The sequence below is a fragment of the Chelonia mydas genome, chromosome 4 (genome assembly GCF_015237465.2).
Source record: "Chelonia mydas isolate rCheMyd1 chromosome 4, rCheMyd1.pri.v2, whole genome shotgun sequence".
Taxonomy (NCBI): Eukaryota; Metazoa; Chordata; order Testudines; family Cheloniidae; genus Chelonia; species Chelonia mydas.
In genome coordinates, this window is record NC_057852.1 from 2,579,425 (window position 1) to 2,596,191 (window position 16,767).

Consider the following 16,767-nt stretch of genomic DNA (forward strand, 5'->3'; position numbering starts at 1 on the left):
TGAAATCTCTGTTTTACGGAGTTGTCAATCAGTAGCCCTTTGGCCAATTCAGTTTAAATTTGGTAGAAAAATTCTACCTCAGACCCAGACCAAATCTACCAAATTTGAGTCTGATACAACTCTATGGGTATTAGAATAGAGGGCTCCCACTCAGGTGTAGATTGGAAACTCAGTTGCTGTCTTAGCTGTGGAGACGTGGTAGAGCCCCACAGCACAGATTTTGTGGTAGGTGACTACTGAGTTCTTTAATGGTTGAAATGATGTCCGTGTGTAACACCTGAGCTCATTCCTTATTGGGGCCTCTGTAGAGGTTACAGACAGGCCCAATGGGAGCTAGAGGCATCTCCAGCTCTTCCAGGGGAACTATTTGCCCCTATTGCCTGGGAGGAGAGCTGCAGTGAAATGCAGAGAAGCAGGTCCCCGAGAGGTAGAGGCTGGAAATCAGACAGTGTCCTAGCCAAGACAGAGCTGGGCTCTGCCCCTGATGCTCCGTTCCTCTCTGCAGCTATGGTGATTCTGGATCCAGACACGGCTCATCCCAGCCTCGGGTCTCTGAGAATCGGCGATCTGTGAAATGGAGGGGCCTGCTGCAGGACATTCCTGACAACCCCGAGAGATTTGACTGTGAAACCTGCGTGCTGGGCTCAGAAGGGTTTGCCTCGGGGAGACACTACTGGGAGGTAGACATTGGGGGTGGGAGGACCTGGGCTGTGGGGGTGGCCAGAGAGTCTGTCAAGAGGAAGGGCTGGATCAAGTTTTCTCCTGAGGAGAGGATCTGGGCCGTGGATCAGTGTGGGAGCCATTACCGGGCTTGCACTTGCCCAGATACGCTCCTGCCCCTGACTGGGAGCCCCGGGAAGATCGGAGTGTATCTAGACTATGAGGGGCCTGGTGTCATTTTATCATCCTGGTATAGAGGCCCCATTCTACACTTTCACCACCTCTTTCACTGGGCAGCTCCCAGCTTCTGGTCTACTCCCCAATCACGCTGTGTCCCTGAGATATGGCATGGGGGAGATAGCACCTCTCACTGAGGCCCAGCCCCGCCCATGTGAGTCTGGCTGTTCATTGCACTGAGCTCACACGGGGTGGCTCCAAAACCCACTTTGCTTTTCAGTGTTAATGGGGCTAGTAACTCCTGAGAATGTGGCAGCTTCTGGCTGAAGGCATGTGCAACATACCAGCAGCACACTAAAGATGTGCAGTGTATTGATACCAAATGCGTCATTACTTTTTCTTTGTATATGCATAGCTCTAATGCAATTGGTCTGACAGTAAGGATTGCTCATTGGATGAGTATTTACGCTAATCAGTACATGAACACTAGAACTGGCTGGAAAATACATTTTAACATTAAATAAAAATATCAAAGAGGTGTTTGTTTTGTTGTTTTCTGAAATGAACAAATTTTTCATTTTTCAAAATTTTGCATTATCTATTTTTTATTCTCAAAAGTTGGGATTTTACAAAATGAATATTTTCACTTTTGAAAATGCTACCATGTGATTAAGCTGAGAGCTCAAATTGGCAAAGCAGAAAGAATCGTGATATTATGGTGATGAGTAAGAAGCAACATAGAATAGAACCCAAAAAACAATACATAATAAGATTCCTCCCTCCCCAAATAAAAGGTTAAGTTGCAAATTTTGTAATAATGAAAAAATCTCAAGAAAATCCAAACATTTTCACACAAAAAATCTGTTTTTCAAGACTGGCCAAATTTCCTCAAAATACTTTTCGAATTAAAACTTTTGTTCAGCTCTAATTAACACCTGTAATTGCATATATCAATGAATGTTACCTGGTTCTTAGTACTGTAATTTCTGAACTGACCATCATAGATAAATGGAAGTCAGGTCACAAGGAGTAAGAACATGTGTCAAACCATGTCCTGAAATATCACATTGTCCACAATGGATAAAAGGCTCCAAGAAAGCTGATTCCTAACCAGTAACCATGTTCTGTGACAATATTGGTGAAAGAAACGGAGTCAGAGGAATGGAGGGAGCTCCGGTTCTCTGGATGAGTGTTGATCATGGGGTTCACAGCATCCAGCAAGGCTTAACCTAAACCCAAAATGACAGGTATGACCTACACCAGCTAAATTTAGAGTTTTAGGCCAGAAGGGACCAAGAGATCATCCAGTCAGACCTCCTCTATATCACAGGGTAGCAACTCATCCAGCACCTGCACACCAAGGCCAACACCTAAAATTAGACCAAACTATTGCAGCCCACAGGAGACTAGACTCTTACATGCCACAGCCACAGAGCCCCACTCAGCCTGCGTGGAACAAAGCAGGGGCAAAAACTAGATCAGACTCATCATACGTCCCCTGAGGGGGTGCTAGCCTCTGCCACCATGAAACACCTCTGTGGTCTGGTGTCTAAACAGGATCTCCTTAAATCACAACAGTCATGTTCTCCTATTTTCTGCTGCAGGATTAATGGAAAGCAATTCTTTCCTGTGTTAGCCACAGGATCTGGAATGTATTAAAGACAATTTTTTATTCAGAAGCTGGTGAAAGCTACTAGGGGAGAGGCTGTTCTAGATCTGATTTTGACAAATAGGGAAAAACTGGTTGAGAATTTGAAAGTGGAAGGCAGGTCGGGGGAAAGTGATCATGAAATGAGAGAGTTCATGATTCTAAGGAATGGTAGGAGGGAGACCAGCAAAATAAAGACAATGGGTTTCAAGAAGGCAGACTTTAGCAAACTCAGGGAGTTGGTAGGTAAGATCCCATGGGAAGCAAGTCTAAAAGGAAAAACAACTGAAGACAGTGACAGTTTTTCAAAGAGACATTATTAAAGGCACAAGAGCAAACTATTCCATTGCATAGGAAAGATGGGAAGAATGGCAAGAGACCACCCTGGCTTAACCAGGAGATCTTGAATGATCTAAAAATCAAGAAAAAGAGTCCTACAAAAGTGGAAACTAGGTCAAATTACAAAGGATGAATATAAACAAATAACACAAGTATGTAGGACAAAATTAGAAAGGCCAAGGCACAAAACGAGATCAAACTAGGTAGAGACATAAAGGGTAACAAGAAAACATTCTACAAATACATTAGAAGTAAGAGGAAGACCAAGGACAGGGTAGATCTGTTACTCAATGGGGTGGGGTGGGGGGATAATAATCAAAAGTGTTGAAATGGCAGAGGTGCTTAATGACTTCTTTCTTTATTTCAGTTTTCACCAAGAAGGTTGGTGGTCATTAGATGTCTAACATAGTAAATACCAGTGAAAATGAGGTAGGATCAAAAGAGGCTAAAATGGGAGGGGAGAGTTAAAAATTATTTAAACAAATTAGATGTCTTCAAGTCACCAGGGCTTATGAAATACATCCTAGAATACTCAAGGAGCTGACTGAGGACATTTCTGAGCCATTAGCTATTATCTTTGAAAAGTCATGGAAGTCAGGACAGATTCCAGAAGACTGGAAAAAGGCAAATACAGTGCCAATCTATAAAAAGGGAAATAAGGGCAACCCAGGGAATTACAGACCAGTCAGCTTAACTTTTGTACCCAGAAATATAATGGAGCAAATAATGAAACAATCATTTGCAAACATCTAGAAGATAATAAGGTGATAAGTAACCGTCAGCATGGAATTGTCAAGAACAAATTGTGTCAAACCAATCTGATAGCTTGCTTTGACAGCGTAAGAAGCCCGGTGGATAGGAGCGAAGCAGTAGATGTGGTATATCTTGACTTTAGTAAAGCTTTTGATACTGTCTCACATGACCTTCTCATAAACAAACTAGGGAAATGCAACCTAGATAGATGGAGCAACTATAAAGTAGGCGCAAAACTAGTTGGAAAACCATTCCCAGAGAGTAATTATCAGTGTTCACAGTCATGGAAGGACATAACAAGTGGGTCCTGCAGGGATCAGTTTTGGGTCTGGTTCTGTTCAATATCTTCATCAATTATTTAGATAATGGCTTAGAGAGTACGCATAAAGTTTGCAGATGATACCAAGCTGGGAGGGTTGCACATGCTTTGGAGGACAGGATTAAAATTTAAAATGATCTTGACTAACTGGAGAAATGCTCTGAAGTAAATAGGATGATATTCAATAAGAACAAATGCAAAGTACTCCTCTTAGGAAGAAACAATGAGTTGCATGCATACAAAATAAGAAATGACTTCCTAGGAAAGAGTACTGTGGAAAAGGATCTGGGGTCATAGTGGACCACAAGCTAAATATGAGTCAACAGTGTAATGCTGTTGCAAAAAAAAGCAACAATCATTCTGAGATATTTAGCAGAAGTGTCGCAAACAAGACACAAGAAGTAATTCTTCCGCTCTACACTGCACTGATTAGGCCTCAACTGGGGTATTGTGTCCAGTTCTGGGCACCACATTTCAGGAAGTATTTGGACAAATTGGACAGAGTCAGAGAAGAGCGACAAAAATGATTAAAGGTCTAGAAAACATGACCTATGAGGGAAGATTAAAGAACTGGGTTTGCTTAGTCTGGAAAAGAGAAGATTTGGGAGGGGGAAGGAACTTGATAACAGTTTTCAAGTGCATAAAAGGTTGTTACAAGGAGGAGGGAGAAAAATTGTTCTTAACCTCTGAAGCTAGCACAAGAAGCAATGGGCTTAAATTGCAGCAGGGGAGGTTTAGGTTGGACATTAGGAAAAACTTCTTAACTGTGAGGGTGGTTAAGCAGTGGAATAAATTGCCTATGGAGATTGTGGAAACTCCATCATTGGAGATTTTTAAGAGCAGGTTAGACAAACACCTGTCAGGGATGTTCTAGATTGTGCTTGGTCCTGCCATGTGTGCCCAGGACTGAACTAGATGACCTCTCGAGGTCCCTTACAGTCCTATGATTCTATGATCTCCTGTTTTAATTTGATGATTTAATGAGTCAATGACCCAAACCAACATCATTATTTGTTAATCCACCGACCAACAGAATCAGTCTCAGTTGTGACTTGGATTTGATCATTGTTTTCACAGATTCAGAGATTCCAAGGCCAGAAGGGATCATTGTGATCATCTAGTCTGACCTCCTGTGTAACACAGGCCAGAGACCTGCCCTACAATAATTCCTGTTTGAACTAGGGCAGTTTTTTTTTTAAATCATCCACTCTTGATTTAAAAATTGTCAGTGATGGAAAATCCACCATGACCTGGGTAAATGGTTCCAATAGTTAATTACCTTCACTGTTAAGCATGTATGCCTTATTTGTATTGCTTTTGTCTAATTAGTTTAATGAAGTTACAGTAATTTTAGCCTTAGAACTAAAAATTTAAGCCTAAGAACTGTTTGATAATTCTTTTTAATAAAACCCATAAAACCTGCACAGAACTGGTTTATTCTTTCAAATTGCAACACGGATCCAGAATCAGGAGGAATCCAGCAAATTAGTTGAGTTACCTGAGCGTCACTTGGCCCTCTCCTTAAATTAGAGCTTTTTCCCTTCACGGTGTTTATATAAAACCCTGTCTCTCTTGTTCTTCTTTGTTCCTACTGTTTAACAATACTCTGCAGAAGAGGCTGTGTGGTTGCTCTGTATTCACTGCTGGTCGCAGCTGCAGAATGGAAGAACAGCAGGGTGCTAAACCCAGTCAGACACAGAGTAAGCACAGTAGATACACAGGCTGCTCTAATCCAAGGCCTGGTCGGAGACTGGGACACTTGCAAGAGTCTGTCCAGGGGAGGTAAAGGTAGGGTTACCATACGTCCAGGTAGATATGCCTCTTTTTGCTCCTCTGCCCTCTGTCCCAGACAGTGCAGCTCAGAAGGAGCCGCACCTGGTCCGCTTTCCATTTGGTTCCCCCTGCATCTGCAGCTGATTGGTTCCTCAGAGCTGCCGGATCCCCACCCCACCCAGGCTACGGCTCTCAACTCTGGGGAGGGGGAGAGGCCCGCTGGGAGGCACTGACAGATGATGCTGTGTGCTGGGTCTGTGCCAGCTGCCATGCCACTGTGACGAGGAGTGACACTGCCCCCTCCTCAGGAATGAGGCCCTAGGTATCCCCTACAGCACCCCTAAATTCCCCCTCCAGTACACACACAGACACTCCAGCACCTCCGAGTACCCACAGACCTCTTCTGCAACTCCAACTGCATCTTCTCCTCCAGCAGTGTCTTCTTTTGGGGAGTCTGACACATGGAAACACAGGTACAAGGCCTGTCATGTACCCCTGGGAGATGGCAGATTCCAGGGCTGCTACCAGCAGGTCAGGCTCCAGTACTAGAGCTGGCCTGGCTACAGAGCCTCCGGCTCAGAGAGACACCACAGATGCGCCTGCCACAAGATCCTTTCATGCTCGGCCCGGCATGGCGGAGGTTAGCTTATATAAGGTCTGTTACACACAGCACCACCTAGTGGCTGAACTGTATAGTACACTTTACCATGCCATTACAAGCCCGGACACTGGAAGGGTTCACTCGGAGAGCCCAGAAGGGGCCAGAGGTGCAGGTCACCCTGTAACCAGGACAGGTTCCCTCCCAGATCTGCCCCTTTACCATGGCCATGTGCTCTAATACCACCTGGCCACAAGCAGCCCCTACCCCCAGGACTGTGCAGCCTCTCCTGGGCACCAGTCCAGTGCAGCCACTCCAACCCATCTCCAAGTACAGCTGGACAAACTCTGGAGGATGTGTGTGTGTGAGTGTGTGTAATTCCCACCCTTGTATTCCTCCCCATGGTGAATGCTGTGGAAATGGTAAAGGTTGGACAGCTTTGGTCAAGCCTTTGCATGTTATTATCAGTCCATTACTGGTAGTATTTGTTTACAGCACAGCCGTGCCTAGAGGCCCTGTCAGGATCGGGGCCCTGCGGTGCTAGGAGCTCTACAGACAAAGAGCACAGACAGGTCCCTGCCCCCGGAGCGCTCGGTCTGACCAGAGAGCTGTATCCCGCAGCGGGAATGTTCTGTACTATTTACATGACCCCTATATGTTGCATTGATACCAGTGGGAGACAGAGGACTGTTTGCGCTCAGGGCAAGCTAAGAGACATGGGTATGAATGTTACCTAGCTGAGACTAAATGGGTCATTGGGAAAAGACTGACTGAGGCAAGCCCCAGTGTGAAGACAATGGCAAAGCCCATCACCAAGACATTGTTGCCTAGCAACCAATGACCCAGAGGAGATGGATTTCCCCACTTCACAACAGGGAAGCTGAGCAACATCCCCCAGCTCGAGAACAAAGATGGGAAAGGTGTGAGGTGGGGGATCAAAGCTCGTTGCTGGAAGGAGTCGGGCTTTCCCCTGGAGTCTGACCAAGAAGGTCAAACTGAGAGACAGACAGAACTTGAGCAATGGGGTTCACTACGGCTTGGCTGGGCTCTGGGCTAGCCAGAATGGACTTGAACTGTGCTTTAACCTTCAGTTCTCTGTGCCAATCTAAGGACGTCCTATGCTGAGTCCAGTTGATTAAGAGACCCGACTGTTTTGACAACATGATGGGAGTGTCACTGCAAATGCTTGCTGAGGTGCATTAATCCCTGAGGAGCGGACAAGTCTCTACCAGGACGTAGTCTATCACAGTAGGACTTGCTGAACAGAAATCCCGCTGTGACCCAGCAGTGCTAAAGGTCCAATCGAAGGAGGCAGTGAAGCGGTGTTGCTTACCCTACAGGACGAGTGGGCCCCCTGGAGGGTCTGGTAGACTGACGGGGTTCCTCCTAGAGCCTGTTCCAAAGCTGGGGGTGCAGAACTGATCCCGTGGATCCATGACAGTTGGTAGCAGAGGTGGGATGCTGAAGGCACCAGTAGTATTTTGCAATAAGTGACTTGCAGCAGTAAAACAAGGGTAGTCAAAGGAAGCAACAAGAAAATGGCATATAACCTAGGCCCTCGTTCGGCGCTGGTTAGGCCACCTCCCTAGGAAGAGCATGACAAACCCTGTCCAGGGAGAGGGCTAAGCCTTCTGGAGACAGATGAAAGGACCAGAAACAGGTTCCAGACCCAGGTGGGTTTTCCAGTGAGGCCTGAGAGCAACAGAGGCGGCAGCAGGATGCCCCCAAGAGCCAGTTCCCCGTCCAGCAGGGTGCCCTCATGATTCAGGTCCCTTTGATAGATTAGAAAAGGCGGGAGCTGCAGCTGAAGGCGAAGGAGCTGGCAGAGCATGAGGAGAAGCAGGAAAAGCATGAACTACAGCTAGAGAAGTGGAGGGGCAAGAGGACCCACAGAGGGGAAAGTGGGGAAAGACCCTGGGATGCCAAGTCCACAGGGAGCCTAGATCCTAAATGGTTGCTCCAGATAAGGAGGGGGGTTATGGATGCCTACCTCATAGCCTTTGAGAAGGCATGTGATTTGAACCTGGTTGATCCTGCAGACAACTCCGCAGTCTCAAGTCTCAAGTCCCTTCCTTGGCCCTAAAGGTACAGAGGCATACAGCCGAATGGATGGAGTTGATAGTGGTGGCTATGAATGGTTCAAAAAGGCTTTACTGCTTAAGTATGACTTGGCACCTGGGGTTATAGGAAAAGGTCTTGGGGTGTGGAGAAGACCCCACGTGTGACATATATAGAAGCCACCATTCTGAGGGGAGAGTATCCACAAATGAGGTAAGGGTGCAGGTCTCACTACCCTGGAGGATTTGTATAATCGGGCTGGTTTGGAACAACTCTATGAGCACTGTCCCCACTAGCTTAAAAGATGGTTAGTGGACAAGAAGCCTCAGGCTCTGCGTAGTGCAGGCGGGTTGGCAGAAGAGTTTTTGGACAGTCGCTCTGGGTATCGAGAGAGACTCAAAGGGGACTGGGGAAAGGGAACCGATGGGGGCACCCCAGAAGTGGGACTCAGATAAACCCAAAGTGGGGGGAGCGGCTGATGCGGGGAGACCTCATGCAAGGGCTCTCAGAGACCTGACATGTAATGTCTGCAGAAAACCAGGGCATAAGTGGGCGAAATGCTCAACGGGTTAACTCGGTGAGAGCCCGGCCAGAGGGAATGCCACCTCCTTGTGCCTCTGGGGCTGACAGGCAGCCTGTAGCTCAACCTCAGAGCGTGAACTACGTGACTGAACATTTGGAGGAAAGCAGACTCCCAGCCAACTCCTCGGGACAGTGACGGAGGGGCTTCCAGGCAAGGCACCGGTATACATGTGCTATTGTACTCTCTTGGCCTCAACACACACCTGACCTCTCGTGGGAGCTGAAGGGGTGGATAATGGGAAGACATTCGGGGGGAAAGATTCTGGGACAGAGAGACCCTTGTCAACCCTGTGTGGTGCAACCGCATCAAGGGCTGGCCTGAAGAGCTGTGTAACATGCTTCTTGGGGCCGAGGGGAACTCTCGTGTCAGGACTCCACCCCTGCAGCTCGGGCTGAGCGCTGCACAGGTCTCTAGGAACCTACACTTCAACCTCCCCACGTCCGGTTCCCACAGCCGTTCCTCCCAGCTCTGCAGCACTCTCGTGCCCCACCAGCCCATGCTAGTCGGCCAAGCCCAGACGTGGCACTCCACCCAGGGAAGCCACTCCAGGAAAATGTCATGCAGAGGTAACTGCCAATTTCCTCCTTCCTCCAGCCATACATCCAGGGCGTCACTGGGGGTGTCTCCCAACCCGTCCAAAGCTGTCTGGCTGTGTGACTGCCATGACACGTGGAGCAGCCTGTTTGTATCAATGATTGTGGGGATCGCACCACTCAGTGGTGTTTCCTTCATGCTGCCTGGCAGCTACCTAAGTTCCCTCTAAGCCGCGCGGCTGTGCAGCAGGCTATCAAGGCCGTGCAGACGGGGAGAGGTGCCTCTCCCTTAGCCCCGGGCTGCTGCACAGAGAGAGGGCTGGGGGGACTCCTCACTCCCCGCTGCAGCCTGTACCCCTCATCCCTGGCTCCACCCCAGAGGCTGCACCCCTAGCAGGAGCCCTCAATCCCCGCACCCCAACCCTCTGCCCCAGTCCTGAGCCCCCTCCTGCACCCCAAACCCCTCAGCCCTGATCCCACCCCAGAGCCCACACCCCCAGCTGGAGCCCTCTCCCCCAACACTCCAACCCTCTGCCCCAGTCCTGAGACCCTCCTGCACCCAAACCCCTCAGCCCCAACCCCACCCCAGAGCCCACACCCCCAGCACCAACATTCTGCCCCAGTCCTGAGCCCCTCCTTATGTGGGCTGCATCCACACAACACAAATACTACCTGAATGCCCTGAGGATGTCACATGAGCCACAGCTGTGTGCTGATTGGGCTGCAAGTGGCCCACGGGTTCAGAACCACTGAGCTAAACCTTCTAGATCTAGGAATGCATGATACCTGCAGAGAATAAACAGCAGAGCCCTGCTAGACTCCGTAATTTAAAAGAAACACGTCAAGAGACTTCCCTGAAGGTCCCATCTCACCCCATGAAGGCCCATTCTCACATTCGTCTCCTCTGCAGATGAATGAATCTGAGAAACTCAGACCCATGTTATTCCTCCTCCTTCACAGCAGGAAAGTCACAAAAAACCGTCATCCCAAGGCCAAGCTCAGGACATTGCATTTCAAACCTCATGGAGACCATTACTGCTCCCGAATGTATCCATTTTATTAAATAATGTGCTATCAAGTAGAAATGAAAAGTTGGACCCTACCCCTATGCTGGATAGACAAACTGGAGGATTGGGCCAAAAGAAATCTGATGAGCTTCAACAAGGACAAGTGCAGAGTCCTGCACTTAGGACGGAAGAATCCCATGCACCGCTACGGACTAGGGAACGAGTGGCTTGGCAGCAGTTCTGCAGAAAAGGACCTGGGGTTACAGTGGATGAGAAGCTCGACATGAAGGCTAACGGCATATTGGGCTGCATTAGTGGGAGCATTGCCAGCAGATCAAGGGAAATGATTCTTCCCCTCTCTTCAGCACTGGTGGGGCCACACCTGGAGTACTGTGTCCAGTTTTGGGGACCCCACTACAGAAAGGATGTGGACAAATTGGAGAGAGTCCAACGGAGGGCAATGAAAATGATTAGGGGGCTGGAACACATGACTTATGAGGAGAGGCTGAGGGAACTGGGGTTATTTAGTCTGCAGAAGAGAAGAGTGAGGGGGGATTTGAGAGCAGCCTTCAGCGACCTGAAGAGGATGGAGCTTGGCTGTTCTCAGTGGTGGCGGATGACAGAACAAGGAGCAATGGTCTCCAGTTGCAGTGGGGGAGGTCGAGGTTGGATGTTAGGAAACACTTTTTCACTAGGAGGGTGGTGAAGCACTGGGATGGGTTCCCTCGGGAGGTGGTGGAATCTCCTTCCTTTGAGGTGTTTAAGGCCTGGCTTGACCAAGCCCTAGCTGGGATGATTTAGTTGGGCTTGGCCCTGCTTCGAGCAGGAGGTTGGAGTCTAAGTTCCCCCTCAGCCACGTGCTCGCACACCAGCGATGAAGGGCCACGCAGCAGGGGCCTGGAGAGGAGACGGGTAGATGGGAGAGGAGCCAGCTGGGGATGAAGGGCTGCCACAGGCCTCTCTCCTGGCCCCGGAGCTCACTGCTGCCAGTACCCGGCAAGGGAGAGGCCCCTTCCCCCCGGAGCACCATGCTGCTGGTGGGGAGAGGGCTTGGGGGAGTCCTCTGGCCCGAGTCCCCGCGCAGCCTCTTTGGGCCCAGGACTATTCGATTTTGTGGGTCCCAGGCTCCAGGCTGTGGTGAAAAATACAGGGTTCAGAGTGCAGGAGGGGCTGCAGGTTGAGGCAGGGGGGTGGGTGCAGAAGGTGGTGAGGGGGCTGACTGGGGGTGCGGGCTCTGGGGCAGGGCTCAGGATCAGGGGTTTGGAACGTGGGAGGGAGCTCAGGGCAGGAGGTTGGGTGGGGGGGGGGGTCTGGGAGGGAATTAGGGTGCGGGAGGGGGCTCAGGGGAGGAGGTTGGGGTAGGGGTATGGGGTTTGAAAGGGAGTTAGGGCGTGGGAGGGGGCTCAGGGCAGGAGGTTGGCGGGGGGATCTGGGAGAGAGTTAGGGTGCAGGAGGGGGCTCAGGGCAGGAGGTTGGGGTGGGGGTGGGGGTCTGGGAGGGAGTTAGGGTGCAGGAGGGGGCTCAGAGCAGGAGGTTGGGGTGGGGGTCTGGGAGAGAGTTAGGGTGCAGGAGGGGGCTCAGGGCAGGAGGTTGGGGTGGGGGTCTGGGAGAGAGTTAGGGTGCGGGAGGGGGCTCAGGGCAGGAGGTTGGGGTGGGGGTGGGGGTCTGGGAGGTAGTTAGGGTGCAGGAAGGGGCTCAGGGCAGGAGGTTGGGGTGGAGGTGGGGTCTGGAGGGAGTCAGGGTGCAGGAGGGGGCTCAGGGCAGGAGGTTGGGGTGGGGGTCTGGGAGAGAGTTAGGTGCAGGAGGGGGCTCAGGGCAGGAGGTAGGGGTGGGGGTCTGGGAGGGAGTTAGGGTGGGAGGGGGCTCAGGGCAGGAGGTTGGGGTGGGGGTGGGGGTCTGGGAGAGAGTTAGGGTGCGGGAGGGGGCTCAGGGCAGGAGGTTGGGGTGGGGTGGGGCTCTGGGAGAGAGTTAGGGTGCGGGAGGGGGCTCAGGGCAGGAGGTTGGGGTGGGGGTCTGGGAGGCAGTTACGGTGCGGGAGGGGGCTCAGGGCAGGAGGTTTGGGTGGGGGGGGGGTCTGGGAGGGAGTTAGGGTGCGGGGGGGGGCTCAGGGCAGGAGGTTGGGGTGGAGGTGTGGGGTCTGGGAGGGAGTTAGGCTGCGAGAGGGGGCTCAGGGCAGGAGGTTGGGGTGGGGGTGGGGGTCTGGGAGGGAGTTAGGGTGCAGGAGGGGGCTCAGGGCAGGAGGTTGGGTGGAGGGTGGGGTCTGGGAGGGAGTTAGGCTGCGGGAGGGGGCTCAGGGCAGGAGGTTGGGGTGGAGGTGGGGGTCTGGGAGGAGTTAGGGTGCGGGAGGGGGCTCAGGGCTGGGCTTGAGCTGCGGGGTGCTTGCCTGGGGCAGCTCCCATTTGGTGGCGCACAGGGGTTGAGGCAGGCTCCTTGCCTGCCCTGGCCCTGCGCGCTGCTCCCGGAGTGACCCTGCAGCTGCCGACACGGCACGGACGTCCCTGGCTGCGGCCCCGGGGGCAAGGTTGCTCCTTGCGCTGCCCTGCGTTTGCCTGCAGGCAATGCCCCCACAGATCCCATTGGCTGCGGTTCCCAGCCAATGGGAGCTGCGGGGGTGGAGCCTGCAGGCGAGGGCAGTGGACGGGCGGAGCTTGCAGACACTCAGCTCCAGCTCCAGCCCAGCACGGTGGGGGAGGGACAGCAGTGCACGAAGCTGCCTCCCTGCTCCCCGCTAGGAAGGGCCAGACGCAGGGACGTTAGGGCCGCAGCCCAGGGTCCCGGGCTAAGGGGCCCCACCAAAAGATCTCCACTTCTGGCAGCCTGGAGATCTTTTTGCGTAGTCCCCCTTAGCCCAGGGCTGCAGCCCCTAAAGCCCCTACATTAATCCTGCCCTGTCTGTACCCCAAACTGCTCATCCCCAGCCCCACCCCAGAGCCCGCAGGCCCCACACCTCCCAGCCACTGGGTCTCATGATTGATAAAATTGCTATATGCAAAAATCCAAATATTGAAAATTAATTCCCGGGTCCTGCAGACACTTAGACACAGAACTTTACTCACGGAAACAGCCCCGTGGTTCGAAGTTCAGTGAGCATTTGCCGCATCAGGGACTCCGTGTATTTTCATTAAGAACTTGTCATGTGGTGGCATAAAATCTGTCACTTCAACAGTAAAACAATTTTGTTTTAACAATAAAAAGTTATTTAAACTCTCAGTAATTTACAATAGCAATTTTTATACAGGCCAAAGTTTGCAAAAAGTGGAGCCCAAAATTAGGCTCTTCCGCCTGCCTAAGGGAGGGGTTGTCAAGCATGCTCAGGGCACAAGTCCTATTGACTTCAACCTGCAAAACCTGATGGTTGAAGCATTTCAGCTCTTTACTTGTGGAAGTACAGTGTCCTGGCCAGAAATCCTCCCGCTCTTCCACGTCGCTTTTCACTAGTAGATCTCAAAGCTCTTGACCAAGGAGGCACAGAGCACAGGCTTCTTGATTTTCAATTCTGCGTCTGTATAGTCTCATACTAGGGGATATTAATGAGGCCTTGGGCTTGTCTTTTTCAGCACAGATGAGCATTTTAAGTGTGAAGCTTCTTAGTAGAAAAATATCGACATAAAATCCAAAATCTTATTAACACTTAGGAAACTAAAAAAAACAAACAAGTAGAAAACATCCACTTTGACAATTTAAGACCATAAAATGGAAGAGAAGAACTAGCAATATGTAGATAAGAAATTTGATTTAAATTTTCATAAAAACCCTATATGTAAATGTCATAATTTAAATAAAAACTTTAGTTGTGATTTTTAGCCACCCTAAGAAGGGGAGCTCCCAAAGGGTGCTGATGAAAATGTGGACAGGTAGGAGAAACACCAAAACAAAACCAAGACCTGTTGTTTGAAAACACAAGAACATAAGAATGTAAGAATGGCCATACTGGATCAGATCAAAGGTCCATCCAGCCCAGCATCCTGTCTACCGACAGTGGCCAATGCCAGGTGCCCCAGAGGGAGTGAACCTAACAGGTAATGATCAAGTGATCTCTCTCCTGCCATCCATCTCCACCCTCTGACAAACAGAGGCCAGGGACACCATTCCTTACCCATCCTGACTAATAGCCATTAATGGACTTAACCTCCATGAATTTATCCAGTTCTTTTTTAAACCCTGTTATAGTCCTAACCTTCACAACCTCCTCAGGCAAGGAGTTCCACAGGTTGACTGTGTGCTGAGTGAAGAACTTCCTTTTATTTGTTTTAAACCTGCTGCCCATTAATTTCATTTGGTGGCCCCTAGTTCTTATATTATGGGAACAAGAAAATAACTTTTCCTTATTTGCTTTCTCCACACCACTCATGATTTTATAGAGCTCTATGATATCCCCCTTAGTCTCCTCTTTTCCAAGCCAAAAAGTCCTAGCCTCTTTAATCTCCTCATATGGGACACATTCCAAACTCCTAATCATTTTAGTTGTCCTTTTCTGAACCTTTTCTAATGCCAGTATATCTTTATTAAGATGAGGGGTCCACACCTGTACGCAGTATTCAAGATGTGGGCATACCATGGATTTATATAAGGGCAATAAGATATTCTCCGTCTTATTCTCTATCCCTTTTTTAATGATTCCTAACATCCCGTTTGCTTTTTTGACTGCCGCTGCACACTGCGTGGACGTCTTCAGAGAACTATCCACGATGACTCCAAGATCTTCTCCTGATTAGTTGTAGCTAAATTAGCCCCCCTTCATATTGTATGTATAGTTGGGGTTATTTTTTTCAATGTGCGTTACTTTACATTTATCCACATTACATTTTATTTGCCATTTTGTTGCCCAATCACTTAGTTTTGTGAGATCTTTTTGAAGTTCTTCACAGTCTGCTTTGGTCTTAACTATCTTGAGCAGTTTAGTATCACCTGCAAACTTTGCCACCTCATTGTTTACCCCTTTCTCCAGATCATTTATGAACAAGTTGAATAGGATTGGTCCTAGGACTGACCACTGGTTACCCCTCTCCATTCTGGAAATTTACCATTTATTCCTACCCTTTGTTCCCTGTCTTTTAACCAGTTCTCAATCCATGAAAGGATCTTCCCTCTTATGCCATGACAACTTAATTTATGTAAGAGCCTTTGGTGAGGCTTCAGAGTGATAGCCGTGTTAGTTTGTTTCAGCAGAAAGAACGAGGAGTACTTGTGGCACCTTAGAGACGAACAAATTTATTTGAGCATAAGCTTTCATGGGCTAAAACCCACTTCATCAGATGCATGCAGTGGAAAATATAGTAGGAAGATATATAGATATATATACATAGAGAACATGAGAAAATGGGGGTTGCCATTCTAACTCTTAACAAGACCAATCGATTAAGGTATCACAACAAAAGGGTTTTTTCTCTGCTGCTAATAGCCCAGTTAATTGATTGGTCTCGTTAACAGTTGGTATGGCAACCGCCATTTTCTCGTCTTCTCTGTATCGATATATCTATATCTTCCTGCTGTATTTTCCCCTGCATGCATCTGATGAAGTGGGCTTTAGCCCATGAAAGCTTATGCTCAGATAAATTGGTTCGTCTCTAAGGTGCCACAAGTCCTCCTCATTCGCTTTTCCTGACTGATTGTGCTGGGGGCTCTGCCTGGCTCCAGCGCTCCGGTCCCTCAGCTACCAAGGCCACCTGGGAACCCTGATCGATTCCAGCTTCAAGGAGTGCTGAGAATCCATCTGTCTCTTTCTGTGCCTTCTGTCTCTCTCTAGGAATAGCCTCCCGACCCTGCCTCCTGTGATCAGTTATAGTTTGCTAGCCCCCCACCCCACCTCCATGGGTGTTTTTGGGCCTTCTCCATTCACTCTGCAAGCAACGCTCCTTGTACCCAAGCATAAAGATTCCTGGCAGCCCCAAAAATCCTCGGGGGTTTGCTCAGCAAGTGGGTTACGAGGCAGAATGGTTGTGGGGTGGAAGGTGGGGATAGGGAGGTGCTGAACCTGGGGCAGGAGGAGGGTGGCAGATTAAGGTGTTGCTCAGCCCAGCCGCGCGAGGCCAAGGACGTATGAGGGGACCAGCATTAAATTGCTGTCGATCCAGCCCACTGTAGTCCCGGGACACATCAGGGGTCAGCTTGCAAGTGCTGATGACCCAGTCCTCTCTGACATCATATGTTCATGTGTGGTCTGCCTGTGTGTCTGTTCATGTTCGTACATTTGGGGGCTGGAAGAACCCAGCCCTGGGGAACCGAGCGTTCCTGCAGGGTAGCTCCACTTGGGATGGGAACTTGCAGAAGGAAGGGAGTATGCGCTCCATAGGAAACACAAGTGCATAAAGCAGCACAT

General features: G+C 49.8%; 2 long non-coding RNA genes across 2 annotated transcripts in view; one reads left to right on the forward strand and one right to left on the reverse strand.

The window, feature by feature from the left end:
• Positions 1-16,767, reverse strand: part of LOC119566055 — a 60,811-nt gene that overhangs the window by 8,504 nt on the left and 35,540 nt on the right. The gene's annotated exons all lie outside the window — the stretch shown is intronic.
• Positions 1,620-15,664, forward strand: LOC122465621. Its single transcript, XR_006290598.1, has 3 exons — positions 1,620-2,111; positions 8,455-8,460; positions 15,628-15,664. It is a non-coding gene; the product is annotated as an uncharacterized LOC122465621 (long non-coding RNA).